General features: G+C 35.4%; 1 protein-coding gene across 2 annotated transcripts in view; it reads left to right on the plus strand.

Moving 5' to 3' along the window:
* MMP16 (matrix metallopeptidase 16) overlaps positions 1-19,422 on the plus strand; it is a 166,225-nt gene that overhangs the window by 36,674 nt on the left and 110,129 nt on the right. Inside the window, exon 1 of one of the 2 annotated variants that reach the window (XM_057371106.1) lies at positions 1,706-1,737. The exons of the other annotated variant lie outside the window; for it this stretch is intronic. The gene's annotated coding sequence lies outside the window, so the exon portion shown is untranslated. Of the gene's footprint in view, positions 1-1,705; positions 1,738-19,422 lie in introns of those variants that run through there. 2 annotated transcript variants of the gene reach the window in all.

Here is a 19,422-nt window from a genome sequence, read left to right on the forward strand (position 1 = left end):
TGTTGCTATGTACTGCAGATGCCATGCTAGTACAAGATACACAGCCTATAGGGACATCCTCCCATATGGTCTATGCTAAGCTAAACTCTTGGCTGATGCTGATGCCCGCTATATTTTGCATTTTTCTGARTGTAAATGCTGATTTATAAAACCTGAGTAAGCATTTATTTAAAATTTATCTTCTGGATGGCTGATTGAGTGCTGATTTTGGCAAGCTGTCTAAGATAGTTATTTTTCTCTTCATGGATGTCCACTGAWATTTAAAAAGCATATTAGACCTATTAGAATGAAATAGGATTGTCTTTTAAATAGTATGTTTTCACTCCACWCTCTGTGTATTGAGCTTTTATGTTCAAAGTGTTGCTGCAAATTTTATTTCTATGCCTGAATCTTGAAATGCTTGTATTAGCTCAATATAAGTGATGGCAGCTGCAGAATTTYATTTAATCCTAGAGGACAGCACTTTGACTATTTGAATCTTCCAGAACTATCTATGCATGTTTATTTTAGATTGTTCAGAATATGATTACTAGTCAGGTTTTTATAAGTAGGTAGCCAAAAATAGGCTGCTTTGCCATATTCTTAGGTTTGCTATATTTGCTTTTTCTTTTTTCCTTTTTTTTACTAACTTGAATACCTTACCAGGAAGATGTTACAAGGAGCAGTCTGCTGTTCTGTTGTCTGCTTCTAATACTTCAGAGTATCTTTAGTGTATCTTTAAAAAACTCTAGCTGCTTCCCATGACTAGCTGAAAAGGGAATAAATGTCTACCTAATGAAACGTGCCATTAGCAACTAGTTTTTGATACTTAGTTTGATTTTATTGTTTCGAATAGAAACATGCTGACATTTCAAAGGAGGAAAAGAATATTCAAAGCAATTCTACAATTCCATTACAGTTTCCATTCACTTGTTTTGTTATTATCAGTTTTATCAGTTAGTATCACATTGTTCTATCTATGTGACTGATGAGTTTTGAGAAGTGTCTTGAATGTTTTTTCTTGTGAACTAAGCAATTTTTTGCATCTAAGAAGAGAAAGTACTTTTTTGGGGGAGAATCCCAATGGCCCTACCTAACTTTGGTGAAATGGACTCAGTGGAAGTTAATTAATGTATTTACCTGCAAGGGGATGAAGGCACAGTTAGAAGTTCAAAGATTTTGCATTCTCATCCTGAGATTTTAAAAACCTTTATTATTTAAATAGTCAAAGCTTTTTTTTTACTGTTATATCTGGAAATTACTGACTAAGGTGAACATGTTCTAAAATACTAAAAAAGCTCACTATGGCTTCCTGTTTGTTTTTTTTTTTTTTCTTCCTTCTTCCCTTTTTCTGTTCTCCATTTTCTGCCATTATCTGTTTACCTTACTCCCTTTTCCACAGAACTTGACCTAACATTCTACTTCCAGAACGCTTTTATAACTGCCCTGTGTCCCCAAACCTTCTGCTTTTTCTTTGCCTTTCCTTCCTTAACTTTACCTCCCAATTCTTTATTACTCCTTCCACTGTGTTTCCATTTGTCCTTGTCCATGTCCCTCCCTGGATGCTGTCCCATTAGCTACCTTATTCTGTTCTCCATTGCAATGCCATGTCCCAGCTGATGAAGTTTTGATAACATCTCAAATGAGAATATGGGATGAAGCAACCGCAGAACATACCCTGCGTGACTGCAGGCACAGCAGGTGAAGCAGATATCAAAGCATAGCWGAGAAAGTTTAAGAAAAGTAAGCACTCCACAGGTAGGTCTGGCAAAAGCTGTTTCAATAATACTTTAGAGTACCAATATATGCTTAAAWATTTAGAACAGACAAACTTCTGCAAAAAAGTTAATGGGGAAGGGGTAAAGAGAAAGCTTTTGTGTTAAGCTCATCCATATACGCTGAAGAGAAACATGTGTTTCTGCACATTTTCTTTTTCTGTGACAGCAATAGACAACTTGCACTGCTTATCCCAGAACTCATCAGCTAAAGGCAGCTGTACCCCAACCTCTGACCTTAATTTATCTTGACTGGGCTAAACTGTGGCTGATGAGCTACTGAAGAAGTTTAATCCCACAGTACCAGCTAGCTAAAGCTATTACTCTAAGATATACTATTGGAAAAACTTTTCTGTCTGTGAGTGACTGTTGAGTCAAATACATGTAATTCAGAGATGGACTGCAGTTCCATAAATACAACTCTCTTCTTGCCTGCTACAAAGTGAAATATCCTGGCCCAGCTCCAGTTTTCTACTCAAATAAAATACATGGAAGATTTTATTACAATTTTTAATATGCTAGGTTCTTTAGGCAAAGTATTTTTTTAAAATAATATTGTCATGCAAGGGCATGCACACAAGAAGTTTTGTTGTGAATAAACTCTCTGTAAAAACAGGAGATTTTTTTTCAGTGCAATAATAACTCAGCAATTGTCCTCAAGGTCACTCTGTGTTCCTTTTCCAAACGACTTTGAGGATCTGCATCTGCAAGTAACTAGGGCTATGCATTTGTAGGGAAACTTGTAATTGGTTCCATATATCATTCATTTAGGACATATTATGCATACAGTATTATTTGTCTGGTTAAGTTTTTCTTTGAGACATAAATAATTCTTATATACTAGTTATTCCTTAATTTTTTTCTTCTCTCTCTTAATGGCAGTCAGAGTCTTCAGGGCATGCGTGCAGCAGTGTTTGTGACTATATTAGCAGTACAAGAAACAAACCCCAKCTTTTTATTCAGGTCCTCAAAGATAATGTAATCAGACTACTTTTGATTGCGCTGCAGCCAGAGGACAAACAGATATTAGTCTGGCTTGATATATTATTAAATAACAGCATGTCAGACATCAAATCAGGCTCAGCCATTGAGTGTTATCTTCTGCTGCGTCGTAGTCTTCAGATCCCCCTCACCCTAGGATGGCTAACTGTTACTGTAGTGTGATGTTAGGATTCCTAAAATCACTGTTTCTGTGGAGTACACATTGATTTTGGTTCTTTGCCTATTATGCTGATACATTTGAAAAGCAATCACTGTTTGTAGGGTTGTAAAACTATCAGTCAAATGTGGAAGCATTCAGACAGAGATATATATGGGAATGTCAGGACTCTGCAAGTTGAAGTTACTCTTGTTAAACAAATGCAGACATGCAAATTTCACTTCTGCTCAAGGCACAAGGAGAAAAATCAATGCTTTMTAAATATATATCAGTGTAAATATGTTAAAGTTTATATCTTCTCTTACTTAAAGTTATGGTTTCTAGTGGGTTGTTGCAGTCAGTGCACTGAAAAATATGAAAATGCATTGMTCATTCTCTTACCTTAGAAATATAGAAGAGCACTTCTAAAGATAAAATTTTTTTTCTTTAAATTCTTGGCTTGTATTGGAAATTCTTTACTTCACTGTATACATGTCTGAGAATGTGGATTTCAAAACACATATGGTTTATGCACTTATTGAAATTGAAATATCCATTTAATGTAATAATAGACAGTCATRAACATATAAATTTGAATAATTTGCACGGTTAAGAAGCAGCACTTGACTGAAATGAGACAATAAATGGAAGCAAGTCATGTTTGGGTAATGGGTTTGGTCTTAACGACCTTTAGTCTAGTCTTTGAAAGGGTTTTTATGTCCTGTGTGCTCAGATACTAGAACCATACTAATAGAATGCATAAGGTTGCATTTTCTGAGAATTTAGCTATATTGTGAGCAGTTGTTTGAAATACCATTTGCAGAAGAGAAATGAGACCCTAAAATAAATGCTTCAGACTAAAAAGAGTGATCCAGGGCTCACYGATCTGAAATTATTTGCAAATTCAGGATGGTAAGTATCACTTGCAACATAACTGATGTTTGTACTGCTGTATGGGGAATTAAGACAGTTCTTGGCCTCTGTCCTAATGCAAACACCACCTTCTCCCCATTCCTTTGAAATTGAAGGGCTTGGTACTTTTGTATGGGATTCATTAAATAGGTCTATAAGCAGATATGTGTGGCCTTTATGSAATGATGTTCAAATGTTGTTACGATAGAGAGTTAGTTCACATAATCACAAGTTTTGATGCTTTTATAAGCTTAACCCTTTAGTTTCATAGTTTGCATAAATATACTTAAAAAAATGTGGCACTATTTTGTAGAAGCATTCCCACAGTCTCATCAGGAAGCTTTAGCAGGAGAAGAGTGCAGATTCAGCAGATTCATTTTAAAGACATTATTCATATGATATCTTGTGATAAAACCCACTGTGTTGCAAAGGGTTTGTTTGTTTGTTTTTTCTTCTCTTGGAGGGGCTTATATGTATACTAATTAGATAAGATTCTTCCTTAACCCTTAAGGAAAAAAAACTCCTTTTTTCCTCTTCAGAGTAACCATATCTGTAGAGCAGGTTCGCACTGTACATGCATAGTATAAAGCATTCATTTCTTCATCYTGGAAACACTTTATCCACTCTTCTTTCCTTCTTTCTATCATTTACTTGTCACCCAGCACTCTGAAACCATTGGTTCACTCAGTGAACCATTGCAGCTGCTTTTGAGTAGTTCTTGCTTTTATTATACCCTTTATAATATATTTCTTTTTTTTTTTTTTGCTATTTTACATTTTGCATAGTCAAATAGAAAGAACTCTTTAGAAATAGAGTCAGAAAGACAGAGGTATTTGCTTCCTGGAATTTTGCACTCCAGAAGAGAATTTTGTGTTTCTTAAAAATTAATTAAACTGAATTCATATGTCTCAAAATGCTGTGTAAACATAAATATGCTTAATTATTCCTTTGTGGCATTGCTATGAAAAAATATTGTGAACATTTTTGCGCTGAATTTTCCTTCTAACTTCTTATATACCTGAGTCCTTGAGAGTTATGAAAAAAGGGAGATCTTTGCATTTTCTGTAAGTCTATTATGAATACATGTGTGTGGTATTATTTTTAAACATCTATAATGAGAAGAGTACCTCCTTTAAGGTCATTTTGGTCATAGTCAAATATTCAGGAAACTTTTGGGTTGCCCATCTGTGTTGTACTGAATTGCAAAACTCAGAAAGTCAGTTTTGGACCAAATTATAGAGTCATAGAACTATGGAATATTTTGGTTTGAAAGAGATCTTTAAGGTCATGTAGTTCAATGGCCCATTCTAGCTCAGTTACTCAGGTAAAATGCCACTACATAAGTGGGACAAAAGCTTGCCTGAGAAAGACTAATTGTGTCCSCCCCTCAGCGAGATGAAGGGGTGAAACTGTTTCTTTCTCTCCATGTACTACAAGGTCCTTCCACAAGTAAATCTTTCATCTTCCAAGTGGCCTGTACTGGCCTTAGAGCACAACTGCTTCTGCAGTCTGTGTGCTGGAGTGAACACCCCCTTCAATCTATCCACAGGAAATTCTCTGCTTTTTTAATGGACCTGTTGATTTAGATARCATCAATTACATTCTTAGTAGTTAAATATCTGCTTGAATTACAGCCTAATGGAACATGATAAAGTATATCTACAGTACACAATTCTGGGCATTATTAAGATACAGTTAATGAAGATAATATTTAGAGTATGAGGTGAACTGTTTAGCTTGGGAGGAATACCCAGGCAAAATCATTTTATGCCATGTTCATAATTGAGCACCCCTCCTGTTATACCTATATGAGTCTTAATAGGCATGCTATGCTGTGGAGTCTGAAGCTTGTATTGCAATTAAAACTTCTGAATAGGTCTGACAGTGGGAAATACAACTATTTCATAACCTAGCCATCTTCTTGATCTATTTAAAAACACTTTACTGCTGAAGAATGGTTCTAGGAAAGTCAGCCAGGGCTTATTACTTACATGATTGATGTTTTAGTTGTTGACCTTGAACACTATGGCTCAGTGCTGCACCTTTAATTACACAGCCAAGTGCTGCAAAATGCAGGTGTTTGATTAGGTAATCTAACTTCTGACTACCTAAAATATTATGAAAGGTATAGGTTCTTTTTGAGCGATCAGAATGATTAGCTGCCAATATTTAATTCTTTGCTAACAGAGATGATAGTTTACCTGTAAATACTACAAATGAGATGTTGATTTATGGGGAAGAGGTAAGGAGGTTTTACTGTGCTTGTGCAGTTTTTAAAAATATGAAAAAGTAATTAAANACTGTGCTTGTGCAGTTTTTAAAAATATGAAAAAAAAAAAAAAAAAAAAAAAAAAAAAAAAAAAAAAAAACCCAAAACCAAAAAAAAAAAAAAAAAACCACAGTTGGGGTGTGATAATTTGTATCTTCACATCTTTGTGTTTATTCTGCTGGTGAAGGTCGTTGTAGCCTTCCTCTTTACTCTTTAGTTCTGCTACACAGTCTAAGTGTAGCAGAAGACCAATGAACTAGTCTAAGATGCAGCTGCTTGTCTGTATTGTCTCCATATTTTCTGCCTGTCTCCCATATGCCAAACTCTCACAAACTGTGGCAGCATCCATCCTGAGACCACTGTCCTGGATGCTCTGCTACTGGTCATATGGTGATGTGATTCCAGCCCTTACTGGTGATGCTCTGTCTGCAGCAAGAGCAGGTGACAAATTGTTATTGAATTTTATGCCCAAAAATATGTATCTATTTTTTAATGTTGCTTAAGTCATGTCATTCTTAATTGAAATACAGCTGCCCTTCATTCAAGGTGAGTTTCTAGAAACTGAAAATGGCCAGTCCCTCCAGAGCTCAGTGCTTCACAGTGATTACAGATGAACATTCTCAAATACATTAATCTTCGGGGCTGCTGCTTGTGCTGCCTGGCTGGTATTACTTGCCTTCAAATACTGTGCAAAGACTTTTTTTTTTTTTTTTTTTCAAAAGTGCACCTGGAGATTGTATCTGCCAGGAATTTGGAGAATTTGGAATAGATTGCAGGTATGTTCTAATATGTGTATAGGATTTCTAAATATTATCAACCAAATAATTACTTTGAATTAAGATAGTTATTAATTAGTCTACATTTACTGATAAGGGCAGTAGTCCAGAGAAATGATTCTTGCCACAGTTGTCCCTTGGCTGTGTACAAGCTGGATCAAGATTACTGGGTAAAATATGAGAGAGAAAGAAGCTTTTTGGATCCCATGCTGACAGCTTGAGAGAGGCTGGAGGGTCATGCTTTGTTATAATCTTGTTACTTGGAAACTGAAAATGCCATTAAAATGCAGTAAAGTCTGATCTATGATGTGCTGTTTTCACAGAAACAGTCCTTGGGGTGAATTCACCCCTTAAAATGGAATGTGCTCACTGGTTCTGGAAGCTTATTTTGTTGTGCTATATTCTGTGACCAGATGATGGCCAAGGTGCCACCTGGACTTGAAGTCATTGGTGTTTTGGGGTGTTTTTTTCCTTGTATGTGTGTGTGTGTGTGTCTTTCATTCTTATTTTGAATATGATTGTTGCTAAGATTGTGAGGGTTAACTTTTCTACATGCGAACTRTCACCCAGTGTGGGAAGATGTGAGAGAGAAAAGCAGTGCTATTGACAATGATTCCCTTTGGGAAAGGCGTGGATGTTCTCTAGGCAGAGCCATTTGCTCTGAGCAGCTCTCTGGCCAGAAATCCAGTAGCAAATGACAGGAGCATTAGAGCAAAAAGAGCTGCCACTGAAAACAGCAGAAGAATGTTTTAAAAGGAGCATGCTGTCTGGACAAAGAAAGCTGCTTTTGCCCAGAAATGTTATATGAAAGGGGAAAATCAGCTAGCTTCTGGATGAGCATAAAGTTCATTAGAAGTTTCAGAATTAAAACTTCATTCAGGAGGTCTTTGTTTCCTTAAGGAGCTTACTTTGGTCCGCAAACATTTTTTTTTTTTTTTTTTTTTCTTTTTTCCCCACATTTTTCTTTTCCAGGAGAACAGCATTTTTGTGTATTTTAGAAATTCCACTGGTGAGGCTGAGTTTTTTCTGTCTGTTACTAGCTTGTTCTTAAAAAAATTAATGATAAGCTAGCATCTCTGATATGGCCATGTTTTCTAGTAGAAATATATTCAATTAACTGTGGAACCCTGGAGGCTTGAAAGGCTGTTCCAGAGTTAAGGCAGCTGAATGTGAGGATCCTGATCATCTGGAATAGTGTCAGATTGCATTGAGAGAGCCAAACCTAAACACTGTTTTCATGCACTGCTTAAACAGACATAACTTTATAGCATGTCAAGTTCTGTGAATTGTTGACTCAAACAGACTAACTGCTTCTCATGAGAACAACAGAGCTGAACCAAGCCGTGATAGAGGACTTGGTTTTGATGTTGTTATAAAAAATGAGCCCATTGAAAATATGTACTTGTTGGATAAATACTGTAAGACAAAAAAAAAACAAACAAAAACCTGTATTGTGGACTTTCGGTAAGTTGAACAGGGAATAGGCTTTTCATTTTACTGTTTTCATAGTTGACAAAACAGAAGACAACAGAGCCTGGAACCACAGTGATGATCAGTGGGGAGGAAGCACCTTTCCCRTGAAGACAGGCTGAGAGAGTTGGGGATTTTCAGTGTGAAGAAGAGAAAGCTTTGGGCAGATCTTATTGTGGTCTTTCAATAYCTTAAGGGGTCTTACAAAAAGAAGGGACAGGGATTTTGATATGAACMGGTAGTGACAGGACAAGGGGCAGTGGTTTAAAAATGGAAGACAGCAGGATTAGGTTAGATATTAGGAAGAAACTCCTTGCTCTGAAGCACTGAACAGGTTTCCCAGGGAAGCTGTGGATGCCACATGCCTGGCAATGTTCAGTGCCAGCTTGGATGGGGTTTGAACTAATTGGTCTAGTGGAAGGTGTCCTGCCCAAGGCAGTGGGGTTGGAATGAGATGATCTTTATGGTCCCTTCTAACCCTAAGCATTCTRCAGTTCTGTGTTTCTATGATTCTAACCAATCCACTGAATTCACAGGAAATTTAAACTTTTTGGTTTCACTTAAATACAAAAAATTAATAATTTTGGATACTGATAAATATGGATACTGATATTAGTTACAGGAATGCATTATGTGGAATGCATTATTACATTTCTTTAGTGTTTGAGTAGATAGTAAAGAAGAATATAGAATTTTCATAATAAAAACTGGATGCATGGATAAAGGGATCTATTACTTCTCAGTAGAGTACATAGTGCTGGCTACTGGAGCGTTGTTTTGCATATATTTTGCATATATAGAATATGGTTCACTTAAGTATGAATCAGAGTTTGGAAATTAAGTTTAGACCTCTCAAAAGAAGTAAATGAGAAAAAAGTGTATTTGTAATATTTTGTGTCTGGTAGAATTATGGACTTCACTGATATGCAGTAGTAAATATCTAATGGAAAGAAACATTGTGCTAATGGGAAAAGTAGAGATATGGACTTCATCCAGACGTGTCATTTTCCCATTTGCTTTTGTGCCCTACTTTTGCCTTTCCCCTGTCACATAAGAAGAACCTTTCTCAGTGTCTGCTATTAGATGCTTACTGCTGTCAAGTGTTCCTACCCAGTTTTGTGTAAGGAAATTAATTGTGCTACATGAGTGAACTAGTGCTTCTCATTTTGCCATGCATCAGTTATATTTGAAGCAAATTGGAGTGGCCTGTGTCCTTTGCAAAAGAGATGTCAGTATGCAGTAGCTGTTTCTTGGGTTTAKCATCTGTCCCAGATAGGAGCAGTATCTCTAAGATCACTCTGCTCATGCAAATGAGTTTAAGTTTGGACAAAGATGAATAGGCTGCAGAGTTACTTTGCTCTTTCACAGGAGTAGAGAGATGCTCGAGATGCATCTTTGTGCATTAGATCTACTTAAAAGGAGTGCTAATAAATCAATTCTCACTCTTAGTGTAGATGCTTTACACTASAAAAGAGGAGAGAAAAACAGTGTTAACACTAAGAAACAGTGATTGTGGGAAGACAAATTGGTATGGGAATTGTGGGCCTGTAGTGTACATGCAGCTACTTTTAACACTGTATTTGGAAATTAGGATTATTTCTAACTCAATCTCCTAAACAGAGATGCATGTTGTGCAAGTTAATATGGTTACATTATTTTTTTTCTTCTGTAACAGGAAATTTCAATTTCTGCTCTTGCAAGTACTTAAGGCAATGAGCTGGGTATATTGGAGTAGTTTTAAATAAGATGTAAATAAATTTTATAAGGTTTATTTTAAAGCTTTGAATTTCTGTAGGTCATACATATTGACATTTTATGCTAACCACAAATGATGCAGATTTACCCACAGTTGTAATTAAGCAAAGTCAGAGTTCAAAACACGGTGTTGCTATAGTAGGCTTAACAAATGATAGCTGAAAGATGGACACTTGCTTTTTCAATAAGAAGATAAAGTGTTCTCTTGCCTAAATTACACTTTTAATGCCATTAGTTACGTAGGCACTGTATTTCACTGTTTTGAAGCAGAGAAGAAATTTAGTKCCAAGGTGGCACAGCACCTGGCACCTGGCACTGCTCCACAGCAATGGAGCCAGAAGAGCTGGATTCTGTATTTGACTTTGGCCCTAGTCCATCACTGAAAGGAGGAAGACATGCTGCATAGGTAAAATGACCATAAATAAAATTTCTGTGGGTTTTTTAAATTTTATTTTGTTTTCATTATAAATCAGTTTGAGACACCTCTTATGCAATCTTTTATGAGACTACTGTAATAATTWACTTTTAGCTTTTCAGCATACTAATTGAAAAATGATGGTTGTATGCATAGTTTACCAAAGCGACAGTTTTCTAAAGAGAATGTTATTTATCTTAAACTACTAAACTAAAAAAAATATGATATTATGATAGATTTTCAGGTCAGTCTTCTTTAAACAGATAAAGGGAACTGAAAATCSTGTATCATCTGATGGTTTAGAAATCATCCTTTTTCATAAGAACTCCCTSGATATCTAGAGGTTTGATGAGAAATAAGACTTCACAATTGAGCGGTTACAGAGGAATTGTAAGATTATATTTCATTAAATATCCAGAGGCAGAGGTGTATGAACATTCGCATGAGTGACTGCCCTTCATTCACTCATGTTGGTTCATTGGTCAAGCCTCCCTTTGTGGCCTCTGAGTTGCTGTGGAAATGACCCAGCGGGAGCTTGCAATGACCTGGGAGACTGAGAATTGGCCTGGAAATTAWCATAGCAGGCACACGAACAGTAAAGTGGCCTTGTTTGCACTGGAGAATTTAATGTCTGCTTGATGACTATTGCATATGCACAATCAAATTTAATTTTCACTCAGAATTAAGTGATGACACCCAATAGATTTTACCAAGGATAAATAGAAGATAAATAGAAGATAGCAGGTCTGTACATTTAGAGTGAAATGTAGATTACAAGATTGCCTTAAGAGGCTACAATGTCCCAGCAGTATTGAGGTCAGAGGCAGAGAACCCTTAACATTAATGAAAGCAGCACAGAACCCCTGTAGAGTAGCATGGTTTGGATGATAGCATGTTTTTCAGTCTGAAAGTGAATTAGCACACTTGTAACAACAAATGATACGAGTGATGTCTTAAAATGTCAGGAAAAAAGTCAGTTTCAGATCTAGTTATAAGTCTGTCTTTAATGTGGTTTTGATAGGTTGCACCTGCAATTATTGGATCTATAATTAAACTGTCTTTTTTTTTTGGAGCAGCCCACAATGGGCATTTTTCTTTCAGGGAATGAGAATTGATTCTCTTCAGCTGATCCAATGCTCATCTCTTTGATCTAAACTCAGGACAAATAATGATTTATACAATTGTACCTACAAATAAAACATAAAAAAGTGTTACTACCCACTTACTGAATAAGAATTTAAATATAACTTCAGAGTAGCAAGAGCTAAAAACAGGAATAATATGTTATTGTTCAAATTCACCCTTTCTTTCATAAAGTGGCTGTAGACTTTTTTTGTTGCAGTGCAAAGCCATTAGTATGTTTGCTAGGAGATATTGAGACATTGCCTGATGATGACTACTGTTCATTTGTATCTAAGGTTTGGTGATCAGCCTTACATGTAATTACTTCATATTTTAGGCCCTTTCAGAACCAAGTTTTTTGCTCTGAAGCACTGGARCAGGTTTCCCAGGGAAGCTGTGGATAAAAAAAAGGGATAGAAAATCTGACAAGCAGCAAAACAACAATAAAAACCCCACCCCTGTTCATTCTTCTGTAACATTTTCCATTGAAATGTGATAAATTCTAAAGCAGGGGCAGTTGTTTTCTCCTTAGTGCTCCAATGGCATCTTTCTTCTCACTTATTTGACAGYATGACAAAAGCTATTTAGAACTACTAAGTATAACATCTTTACCTTGTCAGAAATAGAAAGGTTCAAATTAGTCTAAGMATTAAGCAAATACAAAGCTTAAGGATTCTGAGAGAAGCAGAGAAATAACTGAAAGCTGAGTTTGGTAGCTGCATATRTCTCCTTCATTAAACTCATGCCTCAAGCCCAGTCAATTGAAGGAAAAGTTCCCTGAGCAGACTTTAATCATATACCTACTCTGTGCATATAAATCTCTTGGCTATCAGTTTTGAGAACTATTGCAGATTCTTAATGAAATAAAAAGTTTAGCACTTGTAACTGAAAATGTGCAAATCAAGTTATTTAATTCCTTTAAGTTGTAAGTATGGCCTCATTGTTTTATCATGTTAGCACATGATAAAATTTTGCACTGCCATTGTCAATTGCACTTGTCAGAAAGCAGTTAGAGGGGAAGAAGTCTTTCAGAATTTATGATCACCTGCTTCCTGTGTAAGTACTGAATCTCCTAGTACAAAAAAAGTTGTAGTGAATGAATTACTCATTGCTAAAACCATTAYGTGCTTTCCTTCCTCTGCGCTCTTCATTCTACAGCCTACAGATTCTTGCATGTATCCTGAAACTGACTCCAAAAGAGTCCAGGACTTTATTGTAATGATGAAAGGCAGATTTTTTTTCCAGGTTTTTTTCTTTTTTCCACTTACAACCTTTAATTAATGAAAACATGTCTGTGAAAAATGAAAGATATTGTTAAGAGTGGTTGGTCTGGAAATGTTGGATTTTGTACTCTGGAGAAATGATTTGTAACATGGTTGACATTAATTCATTTTATCTTAAATTCCTGTAATGAAGAATTAATTCTGTTTTGTTTTAAAGGACTCTAAATTTCACTGGAATTTTTTCAGAAATCCACTTTGAATTTCAGAAAGTTCTCAGTACAGTTCAAACCATTGTCTGATATTGTAGCTGTGTTTCTTGGACCCCACTGCTGGATAGCAGAGTATGTGATACTGGTTAAAATCAATGAATAGCACATTAACATTGTTGGTTGGATGATCTGGTAGCAAGGATCTGATTCCAGTAAAACATATTAAGTTTTAAAACATCTAACTTGTCTTAAATGCCTACAATTTATCACAGCAAGATTTTCTTTTCAGATCTTTCCAGCCTTGACATCTTTTTGATTTGGCGATTTTCTGTCTCACAGTCGTGTTCCTTAACTAAAATGTCTTCTACAGTTTTTGACAAAGTTCATATAAACTGGAACACAGTCAACCATTGTTTTAATGATCTCCTTTTAGGTTTCTTTAACGTTTTAGTGTCATTCAATGAGCAAGATTTTCTTCAGTGTGTAAGGTGAACTTTGGAAACATGTTACAAAATTTCTATAACATTTTTCTGCTAATAAGAGAAAAAAGCTTTGTTCCTTTCTAGTGGAAACTGTAAAAACATCTTACTGTGTTGGCTCAGGCAGTGTAGGCTACTGCAGAAACAGACCAGAGCTAACTTAACATTTTGACATCAAGGATGAATAAATTTCTTTGTAGCAAAATCTAAGATGGTTCACAGCATCTGACCCCTCTATTTTTTAATCCTGAAATCCTCAACTTTTCGAATTTCCCTTGAAACTTTTCCTTATGGTACTTTTTCATAGACCACATTACTCTTTTCAAAACTTCATTTCAATATTTTCACCACTACAGTTTTATTTCAGCTTTGATATAATTTTATTAAATTGGGCAGTGGAGTGATGACGTTGCAGGGGCCTAAGRAAATCTGGGTATTGTTGAAGTTAGTGGGTCTTATGTTTATTTTAATGTTCTCCTTACCTTTAGAGAAGTATGAAGTTTGCATTGAGCCTTTTGGCTTTGTCAAGAAGGTTTTTGCAATTCCAAAGGTTATTGTGCTATAGCTTATTTAAGTTGTCTTCCAGTAAAGAGATGTTATCTCTCAGTATTTAGATCTTTACAGCTTCTCTTCATCTTCTTTAGTTTCTGTTTCTTATCTGCACCAGAACACCCTACTCATTATAAACTGCCATTATCTGATTCATTGTGATAAGATAAACTATGAAAACAATGTTTCTCCATTATGCTCTCTGCAATACAGTGTGAGGAAGACACTTTACACCATCTCTGAAACACCAGATTAAAGCATCTTTGGAAATCATGCAATAAATTTAATGCTTTTTTCCTGTCTCTGATAGCTTGTTTATAATGCTAGCTGTTTTGTGGTGGGAAAGAGTTAGCATATGCAGTGGTTTTAATGATTAGGTTTACATAACCTTGAAGACCCCAGAAGCCATCTCCTATATCTTCTTGAAGAGATTGCAAGAATAAACTCAAATGAGCTGGAGATAAGGTCATTTTAGTGGAACCTTTAAATAGACATTAAAGAAAGCTGCCTTCTCACCCTATTTATGTCCAGCTAAAAGGAATGGAAAAACATGGGAGAACTTCTAGTGATAGCAGCCTATTATCTTATCAAAAACAGGACAAGAAGCTGATCTTACTGCCTTCTGGGGAAACTTCAAATATTTTTAAGCACGTACAAGACACAATGATTGACATTTTCATAAATGTTTSTACTGTAGAGAGATTGTTAAATTGCCAAGCATTTGCTAGGGAAATGTAAAAGAAACCCTCTCTTAAAAATTAAGCTATAGTGCAGAAGGCTGAAAATGCTTTACTGTATCAGAATTGTGCATTAAAAATACTGAGAAAATGGGTACTGAGAAATTCTCATATGAATGAAACTATAGCTTAATTAAATGTAAAATAAACAGTTAAAAGGCAAATAAGTTTTTTTGTTCCCAGTTGATAGTTACAAAGTAAGTGTTTCAGTATGTTTGTTTTGTAGCAGTGTATGTGAAATGTGAAATATAACATTGTCTATTATGAAAATATTCAATTTTATTGCAATTTATTATTTCTTTGAATTCTTTTTTTCATTTAATTTGATTTTAGGACAACTGAGTTCCACATTTTTGACTCAGATGCCCAGTCTTTCAGTTAGTATTAATCTGAGATATTAAATCACCTTTATATGCAATCACSTTTAGAGCAATGGTTTTAGAATATGGATCCTTTTAAGTTTTTATTACATTTTTCTGATACATATAAAATGCAAAATATTTAGAGACTTTCTAAGATCTCTTATATCCATTTCAGTAATACAGATTGTTCCTTTGTTYCAAATTATTATATAACTGTGTAAATATTTGCATGTGGATGTAATTTTTCATTGCTATATATGCTTATAAATTACAGATATGATTACTATACYTTTTATGTTAAAAATTTGTACATATTCAGCGTCTCAATATAAGTGTTTATCTTGAGAAAGGGTGAGAAGTATATATTGCAAAATGCTCACCTGCTTTCAAAGACAGGCTTGTCATGGTAGGAATAGAGCTGTTGTATTGGCCCTTTGGATATTTCTAACTATGGGGATGGCCAAATTTATTATKCATCCCTGTTCTCTCCAAAGCATACTCACTGAGGAAGAAATCATCCTTCACTTGCCTGCTAATATTTAAAAAAAAAAAAAAAGTATATTCACATAAATTCTCTTATACAATGAAGATGCTGTGCAGATTGCCTAAAAAATTGTATCCAGGTGTTGTATTGTCGATGGTGGACTTTTCTATTGCAGATAGAGCACTTTTGCACAATTACCTCCCTGCAGTGGGTATTGTCCATTGTTGTGAATATTCATTTTCAATGCTTATTTTAGTTTAGCTTAGAAAAGTCGCACTTGTTTTGTTATGATCTTTGTAATTCAGAGTTTCCTTACAGTCCTGAAGAAAATTTAATGAAAATTCCAGTCAAAATAAGATCAAGGGACATGACTGACAAGTATTCACATCATACGTAATGCTTTATAAAGCACTTAGGATTGCATTGCTTCTGCCTAAAGCAATGACAAAAATGTTCAAGTCCTAAAAGACATCTGTAACAGAATCATTTTTGTTTGAAGTATTAATATTGAAAKACTTCATTAATACAGTTAACAGCTTTTATGGTGGTGTGTACAGATTATGTAAACACCTTTATTTTCCCTTCTTTTTGATTTAGTTTCTGTTAGCGTAAGTATATATATAGGCACACAATTAATAGAACTCTTTTGGTGAATTTCAGGAAGATAACACTCTGTATTCAGCTCACTCAGCCATGAGGAGAAGACAATCAGATTGTAAAGAATAATAGAAAGGTTTGGATTGGAAGGGACACTTTCAAGATCATCTGATACAACTCATCTGTAGGCAGGAGCATCTTTCTTTAGGCCAGGTTGTTCAAAATCCCAGCTAACCTGACCTTGAACACTTCCAGGTATGGAGCATCCACAACTTCTCTGGGCAACCTATTCCGCTGCCTCATCACCCCACAGTAAAAAATTTCTTCCTGATATCCAATCTAAATCTATTCGTTTCCCATGTAAAATAGTTGCCTCTTGTCCCACCACTACAAGCTGTGACAAAAAAATCTCTCTCCAGCTTTCTTAAATGCTCCCTTTAACTATTGAAAGGATGCAATAAAGTCTCCCCTGAGCTTTCTCTTGTCCAGGCTCAACAACCCTAGCTCTTTCAGCCTTTCCTYATAGCAGAGGTGTTCCAGTACCTTCCACTCAGTTTTGAAATATGTTAATGACAAGGATCTGCTTGTAAGTTATCACTGATAGGCTGAACTATTCACAGACCTGAAAACTGAGGCAGGAATCTGAAACTTTTAGAAAGTTAACGGGAAAGAGTGGAGGTTAAAATTGCCAAACATTGAGGGTTCACTTCAGAAATGTCTGAAGGGCATCTAGAAATGTTACTGAGTATGSATCAGAGAGATGCCGTGATTTGGAGTGGTAGGTTAAAAGGGTAAGAAAAGGTGTTTAAAAAAGACAACCCAAGGAAAAGTAGTAGAGTTACATTTAATTTGAAAAATACATTTCGAGTTTTGTGATGTTCAAGCATGAAAGTGAGAAATAAAATTCTTGAAGGCACACCTTCACCAGCTATGAAGGAAAGTGAAAAGGGACATTGTCATTCTTGGAATCTATTGTAGGCAGCTTAGTCAGAAAAATGGAGACAYTGTAAATGTCTGAATCATTTGGTGTGGTTGAATTGAAGAGCATTGGATATTCAAGTCCAAAAATGGTGTATAAGGGTAGAGAAGGTCTGACATATGAACAAATTTATTTTAGAAGATAAAGAAAGCTGTTTTTACAATCAGATTTGGCTGAGAGGAAGAGATTTCTRAAACTGGATGAGTATTTCCATTTTGAAGCCACTTGGGGTGAAAATGACTGTAAAATGGCRACATTTATGGGTTTAGGAAGAAGCAACCATAGTAATAGAACATGAACAACTGACTTAAAAAAATCATACTTTAATGAACTCAGGGGCCTAGTATAAGTGATCCCCTGGGAAGATAATCTAAAGGATAAATGAGTGAAGGAGAGCTWGCAAGTACTGAAAGAGAACATGTTAAAAGCAGAGCTGAAAACTGCCACAATGGGCAGAAGACACAGGAAATATGCTCAAAAATATGGATGCATCAGGCTACACAAAGAAATGTGAAAGCTTTGGGAGAAAAATTCTGAAGGTGTTAGAATGATTCATTAGAATGGTAAAAGGATAGTCGTGGTCCATTACTTAACAAGAAAGAATTACAAAGAAAAGAAAAAGAAATCCCTTTTCTGTAGGCATGTGTTTAACCAAACATTCCCAAGTAGGTGCAAACAGAATTGGGAAGGAACAATTTAAAGACTATTAATGTAACATGATGTATTTGTGTTGACAGGATCCAATTAAATTTGCCCTTAAGTACTTAGAAAACCTAGCCAGTTTAATCCCTGAACCATTAGCAAACATAGTACCTAACTATAAAAAAGGAAAAATAGACTATTGTAGAATTACAGATGAATCAGTGTCATTTCAACATCTGGAAAGTTACTGGAACAAGTTATTAGCATTCAATGTGTATGCACAGAGAAGATAAAATAATAAAAACAGCTAGAATGGTTTTGTCAAAAACAATCACATCAATGTACTCTAATTACTTACTTTGATGGGATTTCTGGTTTAATCGGATCTGGGAACAGATAAGATTAATTTTGACTTCAGGCAAGGTTTCTGACACTGTCCCATAAAGAAGTCCATAAATAAATTAGGTCAACACGATCTAGATGAAATTGAGATGAGGTACATAACCAGTTTGAAACAATGCTCAGAGCTGAATTATCAGTATCTGACTACCAAGAAGGTCAACAATGGGCCTGTTTTTTTTTTGACATTTTCATAAATGACTTAGTTGCAGACTAAAAAGTATACTTCATATATTTTATAGATTAAATGTGACAGTTTGGTAGCTTTTCAGCAATAGGAGAGATCATTATCTTGGGAAATTTTAGCTGTTTTGTATTACATGCTGAAATTTGGTAATAAATAACTCGGTTTGTGAGAAGAGTGAAATGCACAAATAGAAAATTACGAAAAGGAGCAAGATAGTTATTCTGAAGACCAGTATCTGAATGTCAGTCAACCACAGACTTTGTCAGCTAAAAAAAAGTGATTTGAAAAATAAAGATYAGATGTTATTCTGGTTGTCTTAATCAGATTGCCATATGCAGTGTAAGTAGGTTAGTAATTTTACTCCAAACMTGATGAAGACCTAATGTATCCATTCTTTGCCTCCATACTGTAGAAGAGAACTAAAAATCATATCATGCTCAGAGGAGAGTTGCAAAATTACAAGAGATATGGAAAATTCCCTTTTGAGCTGAGAAGACATATTTAATTGCTTTCATCTAAATAGTGGAACTCATGGTAACAGATTTTCAGTATGCAAGACTGATATAAATGAAAGACATCCTTGTGTGCAGAGAATACATAGTTGAGCTTTCAAGAAAAACCCTAGAGGTAACAACCAACCAATCAAGGGTTTCGGTTTTAGTTTTGGTATGTAGAAAACCTTCACCTTTGAGAATGAAATACGGGAATGCTGATTGACAGGAAACAGTGAGAGTTCTCTTTCACAGGGGATTTTTAAGGAAAAAAGAAGTCTGATCTGTGTAGTCTAGCTGCACTTAACTCTGCTTTTGGGATAAGCAAGTGATTTCATTACTCTTGTGCACTTAGGCAACCTTTTTTTTTATGGTTGTTTGCAAAATGCTATGTCAAGAATCTGGGTTTGCCCTCATCTCTATCCTTTTAATACCTCTATTTAATTTGTTGTGACTTTTAAATTGGTCTTTGT

This window comes from Malurus melanocephalus, unplaced genomic scaffold (genome assembly GCF_030028575.1).
Source record: "Malurus melanocephalus ecotype Western Australia unplaced genomic scaffold, MMel_1.1 scaffold_141, whole genome shotgun sequence".
In the NCBI taxonomy this organism is placed as follows: Eukaryota; Metazoa; Chordata; class Aves; order Passeriformes; family Maluridae; genus Malurus; species Malurus melanocephalus.